The sequence below is a fragment of the Thalassophryne amazonica genome, chromosome 5 (genome assembly GCF_902500255.1).
Source record: "Thalassophryne amazonica chromosome 5, fThaAma1.1, whole genome shotgun sequence".
NCBI lineage: Eukaryota > Metazoa > Chordata > Actinopteri > Batrachoidiformes > Batrachoididae > Thalassophryne > Thalassophryne amazonica.
In genome coordinates this window covers 31175032-31192883 of record NC_047107.1, presented here as the reverse complement: position 1 = coordinate 31192883, position 17852 = coordinate 31175032, and the positions used below count along the sequence as shown (strand labels likewise).

General features: G+C 37.4%; 1 long non-coding RNA gene across 2 annotated transcripts; it reads left to right on the top strand.

The window, feature by feature from the left end:
- Window positions 1–5783: 5783 nt before the first annotated feature.
- On the top strand, window positions 5784–16525 carry LOC117510256. 2 transcript variants are annotated; one of them, XR_004560657.1, is made up of 4 exons: window positions 5784–5944; window positions 6058–6139; window positions 13833–14247; window positions 15341–16525. It is a non-coding gene; the product is annotated as an uncharacterized LOC117510256 (long non-coding RNA). The 2 variants fall into 2 exon arrangements; XR_004560658.1 differs by lacking the exon at window positions 6058–6139.
- Window positions 16526–17852: the final 1327 nt, after the last annotated feature.

Below are 17852 nucleotides of genomic sequence, written 5' to 3'. Positions count from 1 at the left end.
CTCTTTAAGTGTGACGTTTTGGATCATGGACATAGATGTGTTGGTGGGTGAACCACTCAGTGATTCTGGCCCCCAGAAGGTGGTTGATCTGTGACAAATTGCTTTGTGATTTTATGATGTGGTCATACTGTTGGTAAAATAAGTATTTAATGCTTCACCAGTTTTCTCAGTAAATATATTTCTAAAGGTACTACCAACATGACATTTTCACCAGATGTTGCTAACAACCCAAGTAATTAACACATGTAAAGAAACCAAAACAAATAAGTACGGAAATAAAGTTGTGTAATAAAATGGAATGACGCATGGAAAAAGTATTGAACACACTTACTGAAATTTATTTAATACTTGGTCCAAAAGCCTTTGTTGCTAATGACAGCTTCAAGATGCTTCCTGTATGGAGAAACTAGTCATGCATTGGTCAGGTGTGATTTTGGCCCATTCTTCCACACAGACATTCTTCAAATCTTGATGCTTCTGTGGGACTCTTTCTATAGATTTTCTGTTGGATTCAAGTCAGGTTATGGGCTGGGCTACTCTAGCAGCTTTATTTTCATTCCCTGAAATCAATTGAGAGTTTCCTTGGCTGTGTGTTTAGGATCACTGTCTTTCTGAAATCTCCAACCTCGTTTCGTCTTTATCATGATGGCAGCATGTTTTTATCAAGGATGTCTTGGTATGTTTTTCCATTCCTCCTCCTTTCAATTATATGAAGTTTGCCAGTGCCGTCTGCCAAAAAACAGGCCCACATGATGATGTTCCCACCTCCAAACTTCACTGTCGGTATGGTGTTTTTTGGCTGATGTACAGTACCATTTGTCATCCAAAGAGCTCAGTTTTGGTCTCGTCTGATCAGGCTATATTCTCCCAGTATTTTGGAGACTTGTCTAAATGTTGTGCAGCAAACTTTAAATGAGCTTCAATATGCTTTTTCTTCAGCAGTGGTGTCTTCTGTGGTGAGTGTGCATACAGGCCATGGTGCTTGAGTGCATTACTTATTGTTTTCTTTAAAACAGTTATTTAGTTCCTCTCCACAAGTGGTCCTTGCCCCTTGGACAACTGATAATTCTTCTCACTTCTCTGTCGCATCTTGCAAGGAGCACCATGCAACCATGGCCAGTTTATGGTGAAATGTTCTTTCCACTTCCAGATTATGGACCCAACAGTGCTCACTGGAACATTCAGAAATTTAGAAATCCTTCTGTAACCAGTGCCATCAATATGCTTTGCAACACTAAGGTTACGAAGATCTTGAGAGTGCCCTTTGCTTTAACTCATCATGAGATGTTTCATGTGTGACACCTTGGTAATGAGACACCTTTTTGTAGGCAATCATACTGAACCAGCTTATATTAATTTGCACTGACACAGGGCAGGATTGCTTTCTACTGTAATTAGAGTTCAGCTGGTGCCTTGGCTTTCCATGTCTCTTTGCACCTCCCTTTCTTCATGTGTTCAATACCTTTTTCCTGTGCCATTTCATAATATTATACATAATGTAATTTCTGTACTTATTTGTTTTGGTTTCTTTATATATGTATGTGTTACTTGGGTTGTTGCTGGTATCTGGTGAAAATGGCATGTTAATAGTACCTTTAGAAATATATGTACTGAGAAAAATGGTGACTTGCTCAATACTTATTTTACCCGCAGTATATACCTGACATTAGTTTACACTGTTTGCAGTGGCTCTAATATTATGCAACGCTCTGTGTGTAGCAGGAAAAGTCAAAGTTCATCTTGATGTCTGAGATATATTTTGTCATGAAACATAAATATGCCTTTTTATTATTTTCTAACCTGTTGGACGGATCCTTTTCAGAAGTATTAAAGTAAGTGTCACAATTATTGAGACACCACCAAATGTTCTCTGATAGAAAATCTCTGAAACACTCTCCTAAAGATGTTTATATTGAAATACTTTCAAACATGTCCTGCTGTTTCTCACAGATATTACACACGTGTGGTTGGTGAAGCTGAATTACAAAGGAAGTCTTCTTTTTTTGAACAATCTTAATCACATTAAAACAATAATAGTCAAGCCTTTGATAATTGTGTTGTCAGTGGGTGACCTCTGTATTATCATGAATGTAATTTAATTTAATTTTGGGGTGAATTATGATATCTTCCGCTCTCAGGCAGTTAAGCACAGTGTCATCAGTAGCAAAATGCAATTTCAATTAAATGCACAGAATGGAACGCAAACAATATGCAGCACATCAGGGACTTTATGATGCGTTCATTTGCACCGTGTACACTCTGACATCTTTTTAATAATGACATTCATTTTCGATACTCGCTTACTCCGATCAAGGGTCATGAAAACTTGGAGCCTATCCCAACAGGCATAGGGTGAGAGGCGGAGTACACCCTGGACAGGACGTCAGTCTGTCGCAGGGCCACGTATAGACAGATGAACACATTTGTACTTGCGCGCACACACCTGCAGTCAATTTGGTCACCAATTCACCGAACCTGCATGTCTTTGGAAGTGGAAGGAAGCCAGAGCACACAGAAAGAACCCACGCAAACACGGGAGAACATGCAAACCACACAGATCAGGTGGCAAGTGATCCCATGATCTCCTTGCTCTAAGCCAACAGTGCTAACCACTCATGCCACCTGATAATTCCGTTCAAGGACATAATAAAATCATCGGCATCTATTTATTTGTCTTGTCTGCTAGCCGGATTACGTCAGAACTACTGCACAGATTTAGACAAAATTTTCACCACAGACAGATATTAGGCCATGGAGACTCCATTAAATCTTGGAGTGGATCAGGATCAGGATCTCGATTCTGGATAATTTCTTAAATTTTCATCATTTTGAGGATCATCTCAAATCTGCTTGATGGATCTTGACATGTGGCTATTGTCCAAAGGAAGACCCCGTTAGTGTTTGATGTTGGGAGTGATCCGGATCAATATGCAGGTTCTGCAGCAGAAACACACGACGTCACGATGTAAAGCCAAGATCAAGTTCAAGTAGTTTTTATTGTCATTTCAACCATATACACAGTGAAACGAAACAAGGAAGACAATAAATTGTTTCAGCTTTTGAATTAAATATCAGATTGCAACATCTTGATCAGGCAGACTATTCTAGATCAGCATGCAATTATTGCATTGTGCTGTGGAATCCGGATCCAGGTAAAGTCCAGGTCACAATGTGAATCATGTATCTTTTATTTTGAGTCCTTGTCAACTCTTGGCAGATGTCAGTAATATCAGATTTCTGCGGTTTTATATGAAAAAAAAATCCAAATGAATAAACAAACAAAATCAAACAGATGTCCAATGTCCTTGTGGAAAAAAATATGTTAATTACCTGGGAATTTATGTATATTTCAATAGATATGAATCTCAGACAGAAGCTGAATTTTTGTCTCAAAAATTAAGAAAAATCAGTCTTTAATATGTGGCTCAAGAGAGTTTTGTTCATGAAGTCTGCAGGTGTATCAAGATATGGTTGTCACTTGTTAATGACACTGTAAAGAAATTAGTAATTTATTTATCAGTCTTGTGACATTACCAACAGACATCAATTTTAAAAAAGAGGTACTAAGTTTGGAGAAAGCAGAAGGTTTTTTTTTTTTTGTGATAACGAAGCTGACATTTATGCATTTATTTTATCATTGCCTCTTTACAGTTACTTTTTGGATTGATACTGAAAGGTTTCTTTGTGACAAAGCTAAAGATTCTGTAGCAATCAATCTAAAACATAAATAAATTTGAAACTGACAATAAACCTTTAAGTTTTATAATAAAGCTTATGATTTTGGTGGGTAAATTTCATATACAGAAAGCAAGATGTTCAGTCTTTCCCAAACTTTAATGAATTCATGACTGGATTTAATCTTGATATTTCAAAATATATGACCAATAAAAAAAAAGTGAACACATTACAGGGGCAGATCCAGGTGTGGTCAGGGGGAGGGGGGCACGGTCACCCCCCTTTCAGGGACCAAAAAACCCGCTGAATGCTGTTTCTGAATGCTCTATTCAGCAACAAGTGACTCAGCTAGATAAATGTGATTCAGCAAGGTGTATGTTTTCTGTTACTTATCATGACATCATAGCATCACATTCAAGATTGTACAATACGAGTTCAGATTAATAAAAAAATGGGTCATAAAGTTTCTTTTCCTCTGTGATTGCACTTTGTGGTGAAATATGCAGGAAATGGCACCTATGTTCAAAAGTTTCGGGGGAGGAGGAGGCATACCCCCCCAATCCCCCTAGGGAAGCATGATTGAGACTGTTTCAAACCCCGCCCCCCCCCCCCCCCCCAAAAAAAAATTCTGGATCTGGCCCTGCATTATGTGGCATTTTCTTTCTGCCCTGATTAAAAGTGTCACAGTGTTTTTGTTCAGGTATCAAAGTTACATTTTTTGTTATTTAACTTTATAGATTTTTTTTTAACCATTATTATGCACTTAATTTATTTTTGATCAATGCTGGTGCACCTGCTTGATTTGCTTTGATGGTAATTGCTGTGTTTGATTTGCTGAGTGTCTTGACTTTGTAAAACAAAGTTAATTAAGAAAAAAGCCTACATATCGGACCTGCTGTGACGACTCCGAGGAAAAGAGAGAAGCCGAAAAAAAAAAAAACCCGCTTCCTTTTAAACTGAATTGGGACGCAGCCCGTAACAACGACAACAAAACACTTTGCAATCTCAGTGCATTACCGCCATCTACTGGGCTGATGTGTTAATACAGTCAGAAATACTAAAAGAACCTTTGATTTTTCACAAAAATGACATTTACTGGGTATTGAAATGTTAGAATCTTCCTTTGTTTCTGCTGTATTTTGCAAAATCACAGCTCATTTTATTGTTAACAAATTAATTTGGGAGGATTCCATCTCAAATTTATAATTTTAATTGAACAAACTATGCAAACAATAAAGACCATCAGGTCAGAATACAAACTAACATAAATTTAAAACATCCCCTACACGCATACCCTACCCTAAACGTTCCCTACACAGAATGAATGAATGAATAAGCCCCATGAAAGAAAAGGAAGAAAATATCTAAAAAAAAAAAAAAATATAATTACAGAAAATATGACAGACTTTATGACAATTCATAAAACAACGTTTTGGATTATAAAATTGAGAGAACACAAATTATAAACCTCTTCTGGTGGTTTTAAGCATTCAAAATAAATAATAAAACTTCAAAATAAAATACCTCATTTTCTCAGACATTGTCCATCAGCACACTAAATTTCATCAACATCCTCTCAACGTTTTGAGTTTAATGCAGCTATGTGCCAAACATTCTTTGATATCTCAGATCCAGAATATATTTTGGATCATCTCCAAAACGGAATTACGTATTTCTCAGAACATTATCTATTTGCTCATCAAATTTCATTGAAATCCTTCCATTATTTTTATTCACCAGTGAAATCATATCCTGGCAAAAGCATTAAAAAAAACAAACAAAACAAATAACCAAACTCCAGAGCACTTGTGGTTGTGACACAATTGTGTGATTGCAGAGACTGAACAGGTTTTATTCTGAGAACATGGTCATCACAGCAGCACAGTGTTGTGCTGATGTTCTGCTGTGCATGTATTATTTTTAGCTGGTGGTGTTATGCCTACAGGCGGTCCTCCTCAGTTGCCCAGGAAACAGATGGTGGATGGAGGGTGTGTATACAGAAGAGCATCACCCTTCAGCAGCAGCAGCTGGTGACCGTGTCTGTGTGAGCTCTTTCAGAGCTTCATTCACTGTCTTTGTTTTTTTTGTTGTTGTTTTTTCTACTGTTGGAGATCAGAAGCTGCTGGTCTGCAGACCTGCAGCAGGCTGACTGCGGTGTGCTGCTGTGGGGGTACATGGGTCTGTTTTACTGCAGATACAGCCCTGCTCACATCCAGAATACCGCCTCAGCATGGAGAAAGAAAACAACAAACCACCTGGAACATTGCTGGTAGGAAAAAGGACCCTGTGGTTCTTGTCTTTTTCATATAATATTTTATTCCGTTAAAGAGTCAAATTAAATTGACTATTATTTTTTTGCTTCTATGTATTTGGTGAATTCAGCGTCCTGCAGAGGCCCAAACTACCTCCACATCATGATTTAATGATGGCTGCAGTTAATTTTCATCCTTAAACACAGCAGGCAGTGAGTGCTACAGTACTGTATGTGCAGTTTATATGGTCAGATTACTAGACTTAAAGAGGCACATCCTGCATAATCCTTGGCAGCACCCCCAAATTTTTGCAGCCCTGTGGCATTACTCTTATTTTAAAACAATGAATGTATAACATGCACAATCCTGTACAGGTGCTGGTCATATAATTAGAAATCATGAAAAAGTTGATTTATTTCAGTAATTCCATTCAAAAAGTGAAACTTGTATATTATATTCATTCATTACACACAGTCTGATATATTTCAAATGTTTATTTATTTAATTTTGATGGTTATAACTGACAAGGAATAAAAATCCCAAATTCAGTATCTCAGAAAATTAGAATATTGTGAAAAGGTTCAATATTGAAGACACCTGGTGTCACACTCTAATCAGCTAATTAACTCAAAACACCTGCAAAGACCTTTAACTGGTCTCTCAGTCTAGTTCTGTCAGCTACACAATCCTGGGGAAGACTGCTGACTTGACGTTTTGTCTGGGCTAAAGACAGAAAGGACTGGACTGCTGCTGAGTGGTCCAAAGTTATGTTCTCTGATGAAAGTAAGTTTTGCATTTCCTTTGTAAATCAAGGTCCCAGAGTCTGGAGGAAGAGAGGAGAGGCACAGAATCCACGTTGCTTAAGGTCCAGTGTAAAGTTTCCACAGTCAGTGATGGTTTGGGGTCCCATGTCATCTGCTGGTGTTGGTCCACTGTGTTTTCTGAGGTCCAAGGTCAATGCAGCCATCTACCAGGAAGTTGTAGAGCACTTAATGCTTCCTGCTGCTGACCAACTTTATGGAGATGCAGATTTCATTTTCCAACAGGACTTGGCACCTGCACACAGTGCCCAAGCTACCAGTACCTGGTTTAAGGACCATGATATTCCTGTTCTCAATTGGCCAGCAAACTCGCCTGACATTAACCCCATAGAAAATGTAAGGGGTATTGTGAAGAGGAAGATGTGACACACCAGACCAACAATGCAGAAGAGCTGAAGGCCACTATCAGAGCAACCTGGGCTCTCATACTACCTGAGCAGTGTTACAGACTGATCGACTCCATGCCACGCAGCTTTGCTGCAGTAATTCAGGCAAAAGGAGCCCCAACTACGTATTGAGTGCTGCACATGCTCATACTTTTCATGTTCATACTTTTCAGTTGGCCAACATTTCTAAAAATCGTGTTTGTTTGTTTTTTTGTTTTTTTTTTGTATTGGTTTTAAGTAATACTTGAATTTTCTTTGGGATTTTCACTAGTTGTCAGTAATAATCATCAAAATTAAAAGAAATTAACATTTGAAATATATCAGTCTGTGTGGAATGGATGAATATAATATGCAGGTTTCACTTTTTGAATGGAATTGTTTTCATTTGTTTTGTTGTACGGTCAGTCACAGTCAGTCAGAGCTGCGTGTCGTCAGAGCGAGCTGCAAAAAGTTTGTACCTGAGTTTTCAGAGGTGGGGTTTGTAGTTGCCATCTGCCACGCCGGTGTTTGCCAACCCGGACAGTGGGAATACCACCTCAACCGGCAACTTAGCCCAGCGACTGGACAGCAACAACGTCCGAGGCCCAACGTGGTGAATTCACTGAGGCCGCGCGCTGCGTCACGAGTGCCGCTTCCCCGAGGCCTCGTGCAGCCACCGCGGATCCATCAGCGCGGAAACACCGAGGCCGCGCGGCACCAGCGCAGTGCAGATCCATCCCGGTGACAAACAACGCAGGCTGTTAACATCGGCGATCGACAAGCTGCTCATAAGCCGACCATGGGGCCTAAGAAGGTTCTGACAGCGGAGGAAGGTGACGATATTAAAAAATCTCTGGACTTTTTATCAGAGGAGATTTCTGTTGTGAAGCAGCAACAGAAATCAATCATGGATCTGGTGGAGGAGGTGAAGGCATTACGGCTCCAGAATGCCGAGAAAGACCGGCATCTGGTGCAGCTGGAAAATAGAGTGGCTGAATTGGAGCAGTACACCAGAATTAACGACGTCATCATCACAGGTCTTCATATCAAACCACGGTCCTACGCACGGGCGGTAACAGATGAGAGCGGAGGGGAGCCCAGTGAACAGGAGGTCAGCTCTGTGGAAAAACAGGTTGCTGATTTCCTCCTATCTAAAGGTATAGAAATGGATTTAAATAACATTGAAGCGTGCCACCCTCTGCCCCGGAGAAATGACGGTGATAAACGAACCGTCATCATGAGATTCATCAACAGAAAACACAAAACAGCACTGTTAAAACAAGGAAGAAAACTGAAAGGGACAAACGTATTCATCAATGAACATCTCACCAAACGGAATGCCGACATCGCCAGGAAAGCACGCTTCTTGAAGAAACAGGGAAAAATCCAGCACACATGGACTTCAAACTGTAAAATATTCATCAAACTGAACGGATCACCAGAACAAGCAAAAGTCATGGCAATAAGGAACATCGAGGAGCTGGACAAATATGAACAATAGTGTTTCTTAAAGTGAGGATCTGGACAAATATGACCAATAAGGTATGAGGACACAAACACATCACAACACCATGACACAGACCAGAGGAACCTATTCATCTACTACCTATTCATCTACATCTGGAGACAAGAAGGATATAACTCAAAGGATTGCTGATCATGGAAAAGTAGAACTGAGAACATTTAAATACACAGACCACAATGTACTGGACTTGGAGCACGATATAGACCCGGACAATAATTTCTTCTCAAATATCAATGACAGTTGTTGCTATTATACAGATGAACAGTTTAATCGGATCATTAAAACGGATAACAAATTATCAATAATCCATTTCAACAGCAGAAGTCTATATGCAAACTTTAACAACATTAAAGAATATTTAAGTCAGTTTAAAAAATATTTAACATAATTGCTATATCAGAAACATGGATCAATGAAGATAAAGGAATGGATTTTGAACTGGATGGATATGAATTTAATTGTGTAAACAGAAAAAATAAGAGTGGAGGAGGAGTGGCTGTGTATGTGGATAAGAACATGGATTATAAAATAGTAGACAATATGACAACTGTGATTGATAACTTATTAGAATGTATAACTATTGAAATATGTGAAGAAAAAAGCAAAAATGTATTAGTCAGCTGTATATATAGAGCACCAGGATCTAGTATTGAAACATTCACTGACTGTATGGGAAAAATGTTCTCAAAAACTAATCAAAAAACTGTGTTCATTTGTGGTGACTTAAATATTGATCTGCTCAATCCAAATAAGCATAAAATAACTGATGAATTTATCAGTATAATGTACAGTATGAGTTTATATCCAAAAATCACCAGGCCAAGCAGAATTACATCCCATAGTGCTACCTTAATTGATAATATATTCAGCAATGATATTGAGAATAACACTGTGAGTGGATTATTAATCAATGACATTAGTGATCATCTACCAGTTTTCATCGTTTATAATAGAAACCATCGGCGGAATCAGCCAGAGGAGAAAATAAAATACAGGCGAGTGCGGACAGAGGAAAACATGAACACACTAAAGAAGGATTTACAGGAGCAAAACTGGGAAAAGGTATACAGTGAAAGTGATGTTGATAGTGCATATGAAACTTTTTACAAATATTTACATCATTATATGATAAAAACTGTCCAATTAAACAAGACCACAGAAAACAAAAAATCCAAGCTCGACCATGGATGACGAAAGGGTTACGAAATGCATGTAATAAGAAAAATACACTGTATAGAGAATTCATAAAACTAAAGACTAAAGAGGCAGAAAATAGATATAAGAAATACAAAAATAGATTAACTAATATTATACGGGTATGTAGGAAGGAATATTATAGTAACATTATATAATAACAAAAACAATATTAAAGGAATATGGGATATATTAAATAGCATTATCAAAAATGGTAATAAAAAACAGAGTTACCCTCAGTATTTCATTGATAATAATGTCAAGAAGGAAAATAAGGATGAGGTAGTCAACGGTTTTAATAATTTTTTTGTAAATATTGGACCAAGCTTGGCAGAAAAAATTCCCGATTCCCAACCTGAGGATTGGGATAATAATCTCATAGAAAGAAATCCCTGTTCAATGTTCCTCACAGCAGTGGATGGAAATGAAATTATAGACATTGTGAATAATTGTAAATATAAAACATCTACCGATTTAAATGAAATTGATATGGTGGTGGTAAAACAGGTCATTGAATGGATTGTAGAACCATTAACATACATCTGTAACTTATCATTTCAAACCGGTAAATTTCCCAATCAAATGAAAATAGCTAAGGTTGTGCCGCTGTATAAGACTGGGGATAGACACCACTTCACAAATTATAGACCTGTTTCTTTGCTTCCACAATTTTCCAAATTATTAGAAAAGTTATTCAATAATAGATTAGACAAATTCATAAATAAACATAAATTACTTACTGATAGTCAATATGGATTCAGAGCACATAGTTCAACATCACTTGCATTAATAGAATCAGTTGAGGAGATTACAAACGCCATAGACCACAAATTACATTCAGTTGGAATATTTATAGACCTTAAAAAGGCTTTTGATACAATTAATCATGACATATTAATCAATAAACTTGAACAGTATGGGATTAGGGGGTTGGTGTTGCACTGGGTGAGAAGCTACTTAAGTAACAGAAAACAGTTTGTGAAGTTGGGGGAATATACGTCATCATGCTTGGACAATGCTTGTGGCGTCCCACAGGGGTCAGTATTGGGTCCAAAACTGTTTCTAATTTATATAAATGATATTGTCAATGTTTCCAAAATATTAAAATTAGTATTATTTGCAGATGACACAAGCATTTTTTGTTCAGGGGGGGATTTGCAGGAGTTACTGAGGAGGATCAGTATAGAAATGGGAAAATTGAAAATATGGTTTGACAGAAATAAATTATCATTAAACTTAAGTAAAACAAAATACATGTTATTTGGCTATTGTAATACAGACATACAGGTTCAGTTACAAGTCGAGGGGGTCGATATTGAAAGGGTACATGAAAATAAGTTTCTGGGGGTGATAATAGATGATAAGATAAACTGGAAGACTCATATAAAACATATACAAAGTAAACTGTCAAGAAGCATTTCAGTTCTAAACAAAGCGAAACATATTCTGGACCACAACTCACTCCGCATTCTTTACTGCTCACTGGTTTTACCATATTTACAGTACTGTGCAGAGGTATGGGGTAATACTTATAAAGGTACAACACAATCACTATCAGTAATGCAGAAAAGAGCTATAAGAATTATTCATAATACTGGCTATAGAGATCATACAAATCCACTATTTTTACAATCCAAATTCTTAAAATTCACAGACTTGGTTCATTTTCAAACAGTACAAATTGTGTATAAAGCAATAAACAATTTACTTCCAGCAAATATTAAAAATATGTTTTTTAACAGATCAGGGGATTACAGTCTGAGGGGGAAATTTAATTTAAAGCATCAGTGGGCACGAACAACATTAAAAGGTTTCTGTATTTCTGTCTGTGGGGTGAGGATGTGGAACAGATTGGGAGTGGGGCTCAAGCAATGTCCAAGCATGAACCAGTTCAAACAGCGGTACAAAAATATGGTTTTTTCTGGGTATAGGGAGGAGGAAGGGTAATGAGGGTTAGGGTGTTTTTGTTTTTTGCTTCGGCTTGTAAATATATAGTATTTTGTATGTAAGTAGGTATGTGTAGGTGTATATTTATGTTTGTGTATATATGTATATGTGTATGTATGTTGATGTGTATATGTATGTGTATATATATGTGTATATATATATATATATATTGATATCGGTTTAGGTGTGTAGGAATTTATGTGTATATGTGGCAAAGGGTATTACTGGTTGTGGGGAAGAAGGGGTAGGGATAAATAAGCTGATGCTTCACCCTACCCCTTTTCGGACATGTTGGGTACACAGTAGGAACTTTTTTGTTGTTGTCTTTACTGATCTATCTTGTAATTGTTGTTGTATCAAATGTTCGAAATAAACAGTTTTCATTCATTCATTCATTCAATTACTGAAATAAATCAACTTTTTCATGATATTCTAATTATATGACCAGCACCTGTATATAGATATACAAATAAATAAATGTATATATAATATCGTATAAATGGATATTGATATTATTGGACTAGATCATTAATATTATTATTGTTGTTGTTGTATACAGTATGAATACCTTACATTTCTTACAATTCCTTACATTTTCTTTGACTTTTATTTTATTGCCGACAGTATGAACCAAAGATATTTATTGCTCCCACTGTGGGAACAGTGAAGAATTATCTTATGTGTGGTCAACTGTTTATTTAATATACATTCATTCCTGCATTTGAGCGCTATTGGGGAAAAATGGGATTGTGGCAATTTAGTCTAAGTATAATGAATAAATTTGTCACTTTTACGGCCAGGTTTTTTTAGACAAATGAGGAGATGGATAAATGAAAATTTCCAAGTTACTGAATATGTCTTGGACTTCATTTACATCAATCATTAAGAAATACAAACAGTATGATTGTTGTTGTCCATTTGGTTGCTCCCATTTTGTTTGGGGTCGCCACAGTGGATACAACCAGATCCACATTGGCATTTGGCACAAGTTTTACGCCAGATGCTCTTCCTGACGCAACTCCAGTGTAACCTGGAAAAACACACACAGCCGCTGGTGTTCCAAAGAGGTCTCACATCCAAGTATTAACCAGGTCCCACACTGCTTAGCTTCTGTGATCTGACGGGATCAAGCTGACACAGAGCAGATCGGCTGCACAAACAGTATGGTACTGTATGGTAAATTTGTCTGGAGTAGGCAGCTCTCAAAAAGTGAGTAAGGAGATGAGTGAGGGAAGCCACCAACAGATCCATGTCCGCTCTGAAGGTGTTCTTCCTTGGCTGGGTGACCAGCATGCGGGCTGGACTTTAATTATTGGTTTGTCGTTCAGACTACATAACTGTCCTTGGAGAAGACTCTTCATGTGTATCGTCCCAGTCCACCCGGCTGTAAATGGGTACTAGCTTTGGCTGAGGAAGTAACATGGAAAGGACTGGTGTTGTTATGGTAATTGGTATTAGACGAACCCAAATATGCAGACATGGAATCTCTGGAGTTGTGACAAAAACTTGGTTTATTTACAGTGTTCACTGTGGTCAGTCCAACAAACAGTCTATATAGCACAGCGTACAAAGTATAATCCTGACAAGGGGAGAAGACGGCACAGGAACTACTGGGAGGCACAAGGAGCAAAAATAACCAGGAACAACGGAATCACAAAAACACTCATAAAAGCGTGGAGCTGGCCAACAGACCACAGAGACAGAAACCATGATGAACAAAGACCAACAAGTCATACAATGAACCACCAAAGAACAACAGAACCAGTATGCTTAAATAAAGAACAACTAATGAGACAGGTGCGTGTCCTGTCCACAGGAAGTCACGGACTCTTATTCACTTCACGCTGCAGAATCCACAGATAAGCACCACCCTCATGGGTCTCAAGGCCTCTATAGGACTTACTACTTCTTCATTTCCATGTACTGTATTTAGTATGCGTATTCTGTATTTATCTATTTATATGCAAAAAAATGGCAACATAGTCTAAAATCTAAAGCATAATGATAAGATTCTAATATGCACATACTTATTCAAAACTTACTTTGTGGTCAGTGGGACACGGACTTTGCCCTGGAGCCATCTGCAGACTTGATGACACTTCATCGGTTTGAATCCTGTGAGGATCTAAACGGCAAATGCCAACGCAGGTTATGTGATGGCTGGATGATATTGTTTTTTATTTTATTTATTGTTAAAATTTTATAAGATCACATGGCATAAATGTGGTACAGCTGAATCATTACATAAAAAAAGAGAAAAATCAGTAACTTAGGCTTAATAGAAATCAATGAGGAAAAGTTGGGAGGACAAATGGTTTCTGTCCCACTTTCTGCTGCTTTGTGTTATGTGTTCCTCCCCAGTTACACTGAAGAAGCTGATGGAGGTGCACGATGAACCTCATCGTAGTCCTGCACCACCAGAGACTCTGCCCGCTGCTGTGATACCAAACAGAACGGCAGAAAAATCTGTGAGCCCTGATTTACACCACAATGACATTTAAACAACTATAAATGAATATAAAGAAAAATGCAGATTTTTACAGACTGTGTCTTACTTTTGCACATCTACGTGCCCAGCAGGCACATAGATGGAACCCATTAGGAGATAAGATAAAGTGTGCTGTAATTTGCACTGTACAGTATGCCATCCTTTCCAGAATTGTGGTAAAGCATAGATATAAAACCATCATTGACATTGGAGATGATGACCATTTCATTCATTTTTCAACATTGTGTTATTTTTGCATAAAAAATTAGAACAGCACGGACAGAGTGCAGTTCTTCTACCAAGGCTCACAGTCCCGTATAATTTAAATTAAGCCCCAGTCCTTAGGCAACTCTTGTGGACTGTCACTGTCTTATAAAATTAAACCTATAAACAAGCAGTAACGGATCCTGAACTCTCACCTTTGATGCTGATAATACCTGAACTTTGATGCACATCACTCATCATTAATCCTGACCTTTTCTCTTGATTACTGAAAATAAACCCTGATTAGTGATTGTTATGATCCTATAATCAGGATCAAAGCTCAGGGGCTCTATCTTCTATAGTGCATGGACTACAGCGCACAATGCAAATCCATTTGGGACATGTCATACTTATTTTTTGCTATTTACTCAGTATGCAATTGGAGAACAAAATAGGGTGAAGGGCAAACTTATTCATGGGTGTGTTTTGGGTATAACAGGAAATAAACCAATCAGACTATCACCTGTCCCTCGTTTTAAGAGCAGCTATTTAGAAAGTGGATTCAAGTAAGTGTTTTTTTGAGATTTAAAGGATTTGAGCCAATGAGTTATAGTGTGTCAGTTGCCAGTGTTCACCAAAGTTCCCTGAGCTGAAGCAATAAAGCTATAAAGTTAAGTTTTACATATTCAAAACTGCTTATTATATTCAAAAACCTCATCAAACATGATGTTTTTTGTGTAAATATTTATTTTATCATGTTATTTTTGTTGTCTGGCGGGGTCGGGGTAATGTCTGCTGTAGCACCCTCACTTCCCACTGCTGTGGGTCAGTTACTTTTCTCCGTGTAACAGCTGTTGTATCATTTGCAGCATTTGAAGCGTTGTTTCCACTGCTGCCAAAGAGGATGAAGACTAAAAATTCTCCAAACTGAGTGAGAGACGAAGGAGATGACGCTGACGTCTGCTGCCTTTTTCTTCCTTTTGTGTTTTGTTTGTGACAGTCTGTATGAACAGTTCTTATCTCAGATCTTTTTTCTTAAGTAGAATCACTCGATAAATAACAAAGTGTGAACCTTTTGGTCTATATATAACTTCATCTGCTGCCACACTAATTTTTTTTATCTTCATCACGTATGTGTTGTGCTGTGTTGTGCACAGTTTGCTCACTTCATCAGACCTTTTAAATGAACTGAAAATGGTTTGTTTTGTGTCTTTTCAGTGATATTCTGTCCTTCCAAAGTTTTGGACAGTATGTCATTTATTATCTTGCTTGTTTTTCCAAAACATCTTAAATTTTACAAACCAGTACTGCACAGTTTGTGTCATGTAATGTTTGTGTTCGCGTGAGTGTGTGCATGTGTGGAGTATATGTGCTGCATTTATGTGGGTTTGTTAAGGTGTGTGCACGTGCATTTGTGTCTGTCTGATACAAACCCTTTATGATGTGTACAGGTGTGATTGGATCCTGTTGGCCTTAAGCTATTTTCACTTTAGAGAGATTTTCTGCCACAGCTGCAGTGGTTTTTATTTTTTAACCAGACGTGGGGCAAAATATTGACTTATGATTGTTAGCATTTGTCGCAACCTCAGTGAACTACCCATTTAAATCATGTGTTGTCTTTTAAATCCTCACAAGATTGCATTATATAGGTACAATGTAAAGCAGTTATACTGTACAGATTTTCACTGAGGTGACATTAAAAACACAACTGCACTTTATAGTATACTAGACACATGAAAGCTAACATCTTTTATTTATTATCAGTTTGGTCTTACTAAGAAACCAATTTGTTATTTCAGAATGCTGAAAATTCCATCTTACACTGGCAGTGCACTAATCTGCATTAAATGTCAGTTAATGTGCAGTTAAAGTCCAGTAACTTAGAACTTTTGAGGCTGTGTACATCTGCGGTGCACGCAGCATTCCTTTGTGCAAGACTTTTGCAAAATTCCACATACACAATAACATGGGAGACACACTTCCAATAATCCGATAACAAATAATTATCGAAGATAATGTTTTCATTATCGGATTATCGTTTTACATAACTTTAAAAACCATTATCAGACTAATTATCTTCCGATGAATTGTCATCTGATAACTTTTAGACTGATAACATAGCAAACAAAACTGAACAGCAAGCATTTTTAAATTTTAAAATCAGTTGAGACCTACCTGTTGAAAGTTAGGAGAGACCACTCTACCCTCTGTAGACTAAGCAGAACTGGTAACAAAAAAAAAAAAAAAAAAAATCATTTCCTTTAACACCATACTGATATGCTGGCAATATCACCCAATTCATCCAGAGGCATACATTTTTAACTTTTGGTTCAAATTTTAACCAAACTAATTTTGGACAAGTTATTTAAAATTACTGTCATGCCTGAAGTTTTATAAAGTGAAAACATCAGATATACGTTTTAGTTTTAAAGTAATGTGCTAATTTTTAAGGTTTTGTGAGCACATGCTGTGCCCAGCAGTGCATTATGGGTAATCTCAGTACATTCACAACAGGACAAATGCATTTCAGACACTCTGTTCAGGCTCCATGGACAGCAGCATTAAACTCTAGTGCCTAAAACTCTCATGAATATATTCTCTGGGTTTATAGATGTTATTGTATTTGGGTGATTCTTTAACTACGGGCACTATTGGCCTTGTAAATGTAATTTCCACCACACCATTGCCTTACAATATAAAGCGCCTTGGGGCAACTGTTTGTTGTGATTTGGCGCTATATACATGTGCTCTGATGTCACTGTTTATCTCCATAGAAACTACCCAAACAATCTTTCATACAAACTGTTTAAAGGGACATTACAGTGTTGTGGTGGAAATTACGGCAATAGTGTGGGACAACTACATTTTGTTTAAAAAAATCACAACAGTTGTATGACATTGAATACCCCAATTATGTTTTGATTATTTTACTGATATTTTATTCAGAGATATTTTAAAACATTAGAAAAAACGTTTCTTTACCATTCATTCATTTTTATCATTGAAGATCAAAAGTCTGGGTGTGGGACAAGCACAAAACGGCAATATTTGCATATAATGATGCTGAAAAAAGGTGAAAAAGTCATCATAGACTACTAGAACAAATTTCTTAACACACTTTCATTGTAAAGATAACTATAAAAGTGTGAAATTTCCCCTTTTTTCTGTTTTTCATACAATATGATCAAAGGACATAAGTGCCCGTAGTCTAAGAATCACCCATTTGCGTTTGTTAAATTCCACGCATCTTAAATGCAGCAGAAACCGATTATCTGGAATTTTGTTTTGGCAACTTTCAAGGCCTTTACCGCCATCTACTGGCCAGTAGTGTTCATGGCAGTATTCGCCCTAAGTACTAAGCGCCTGGGCACCAGTAGATGG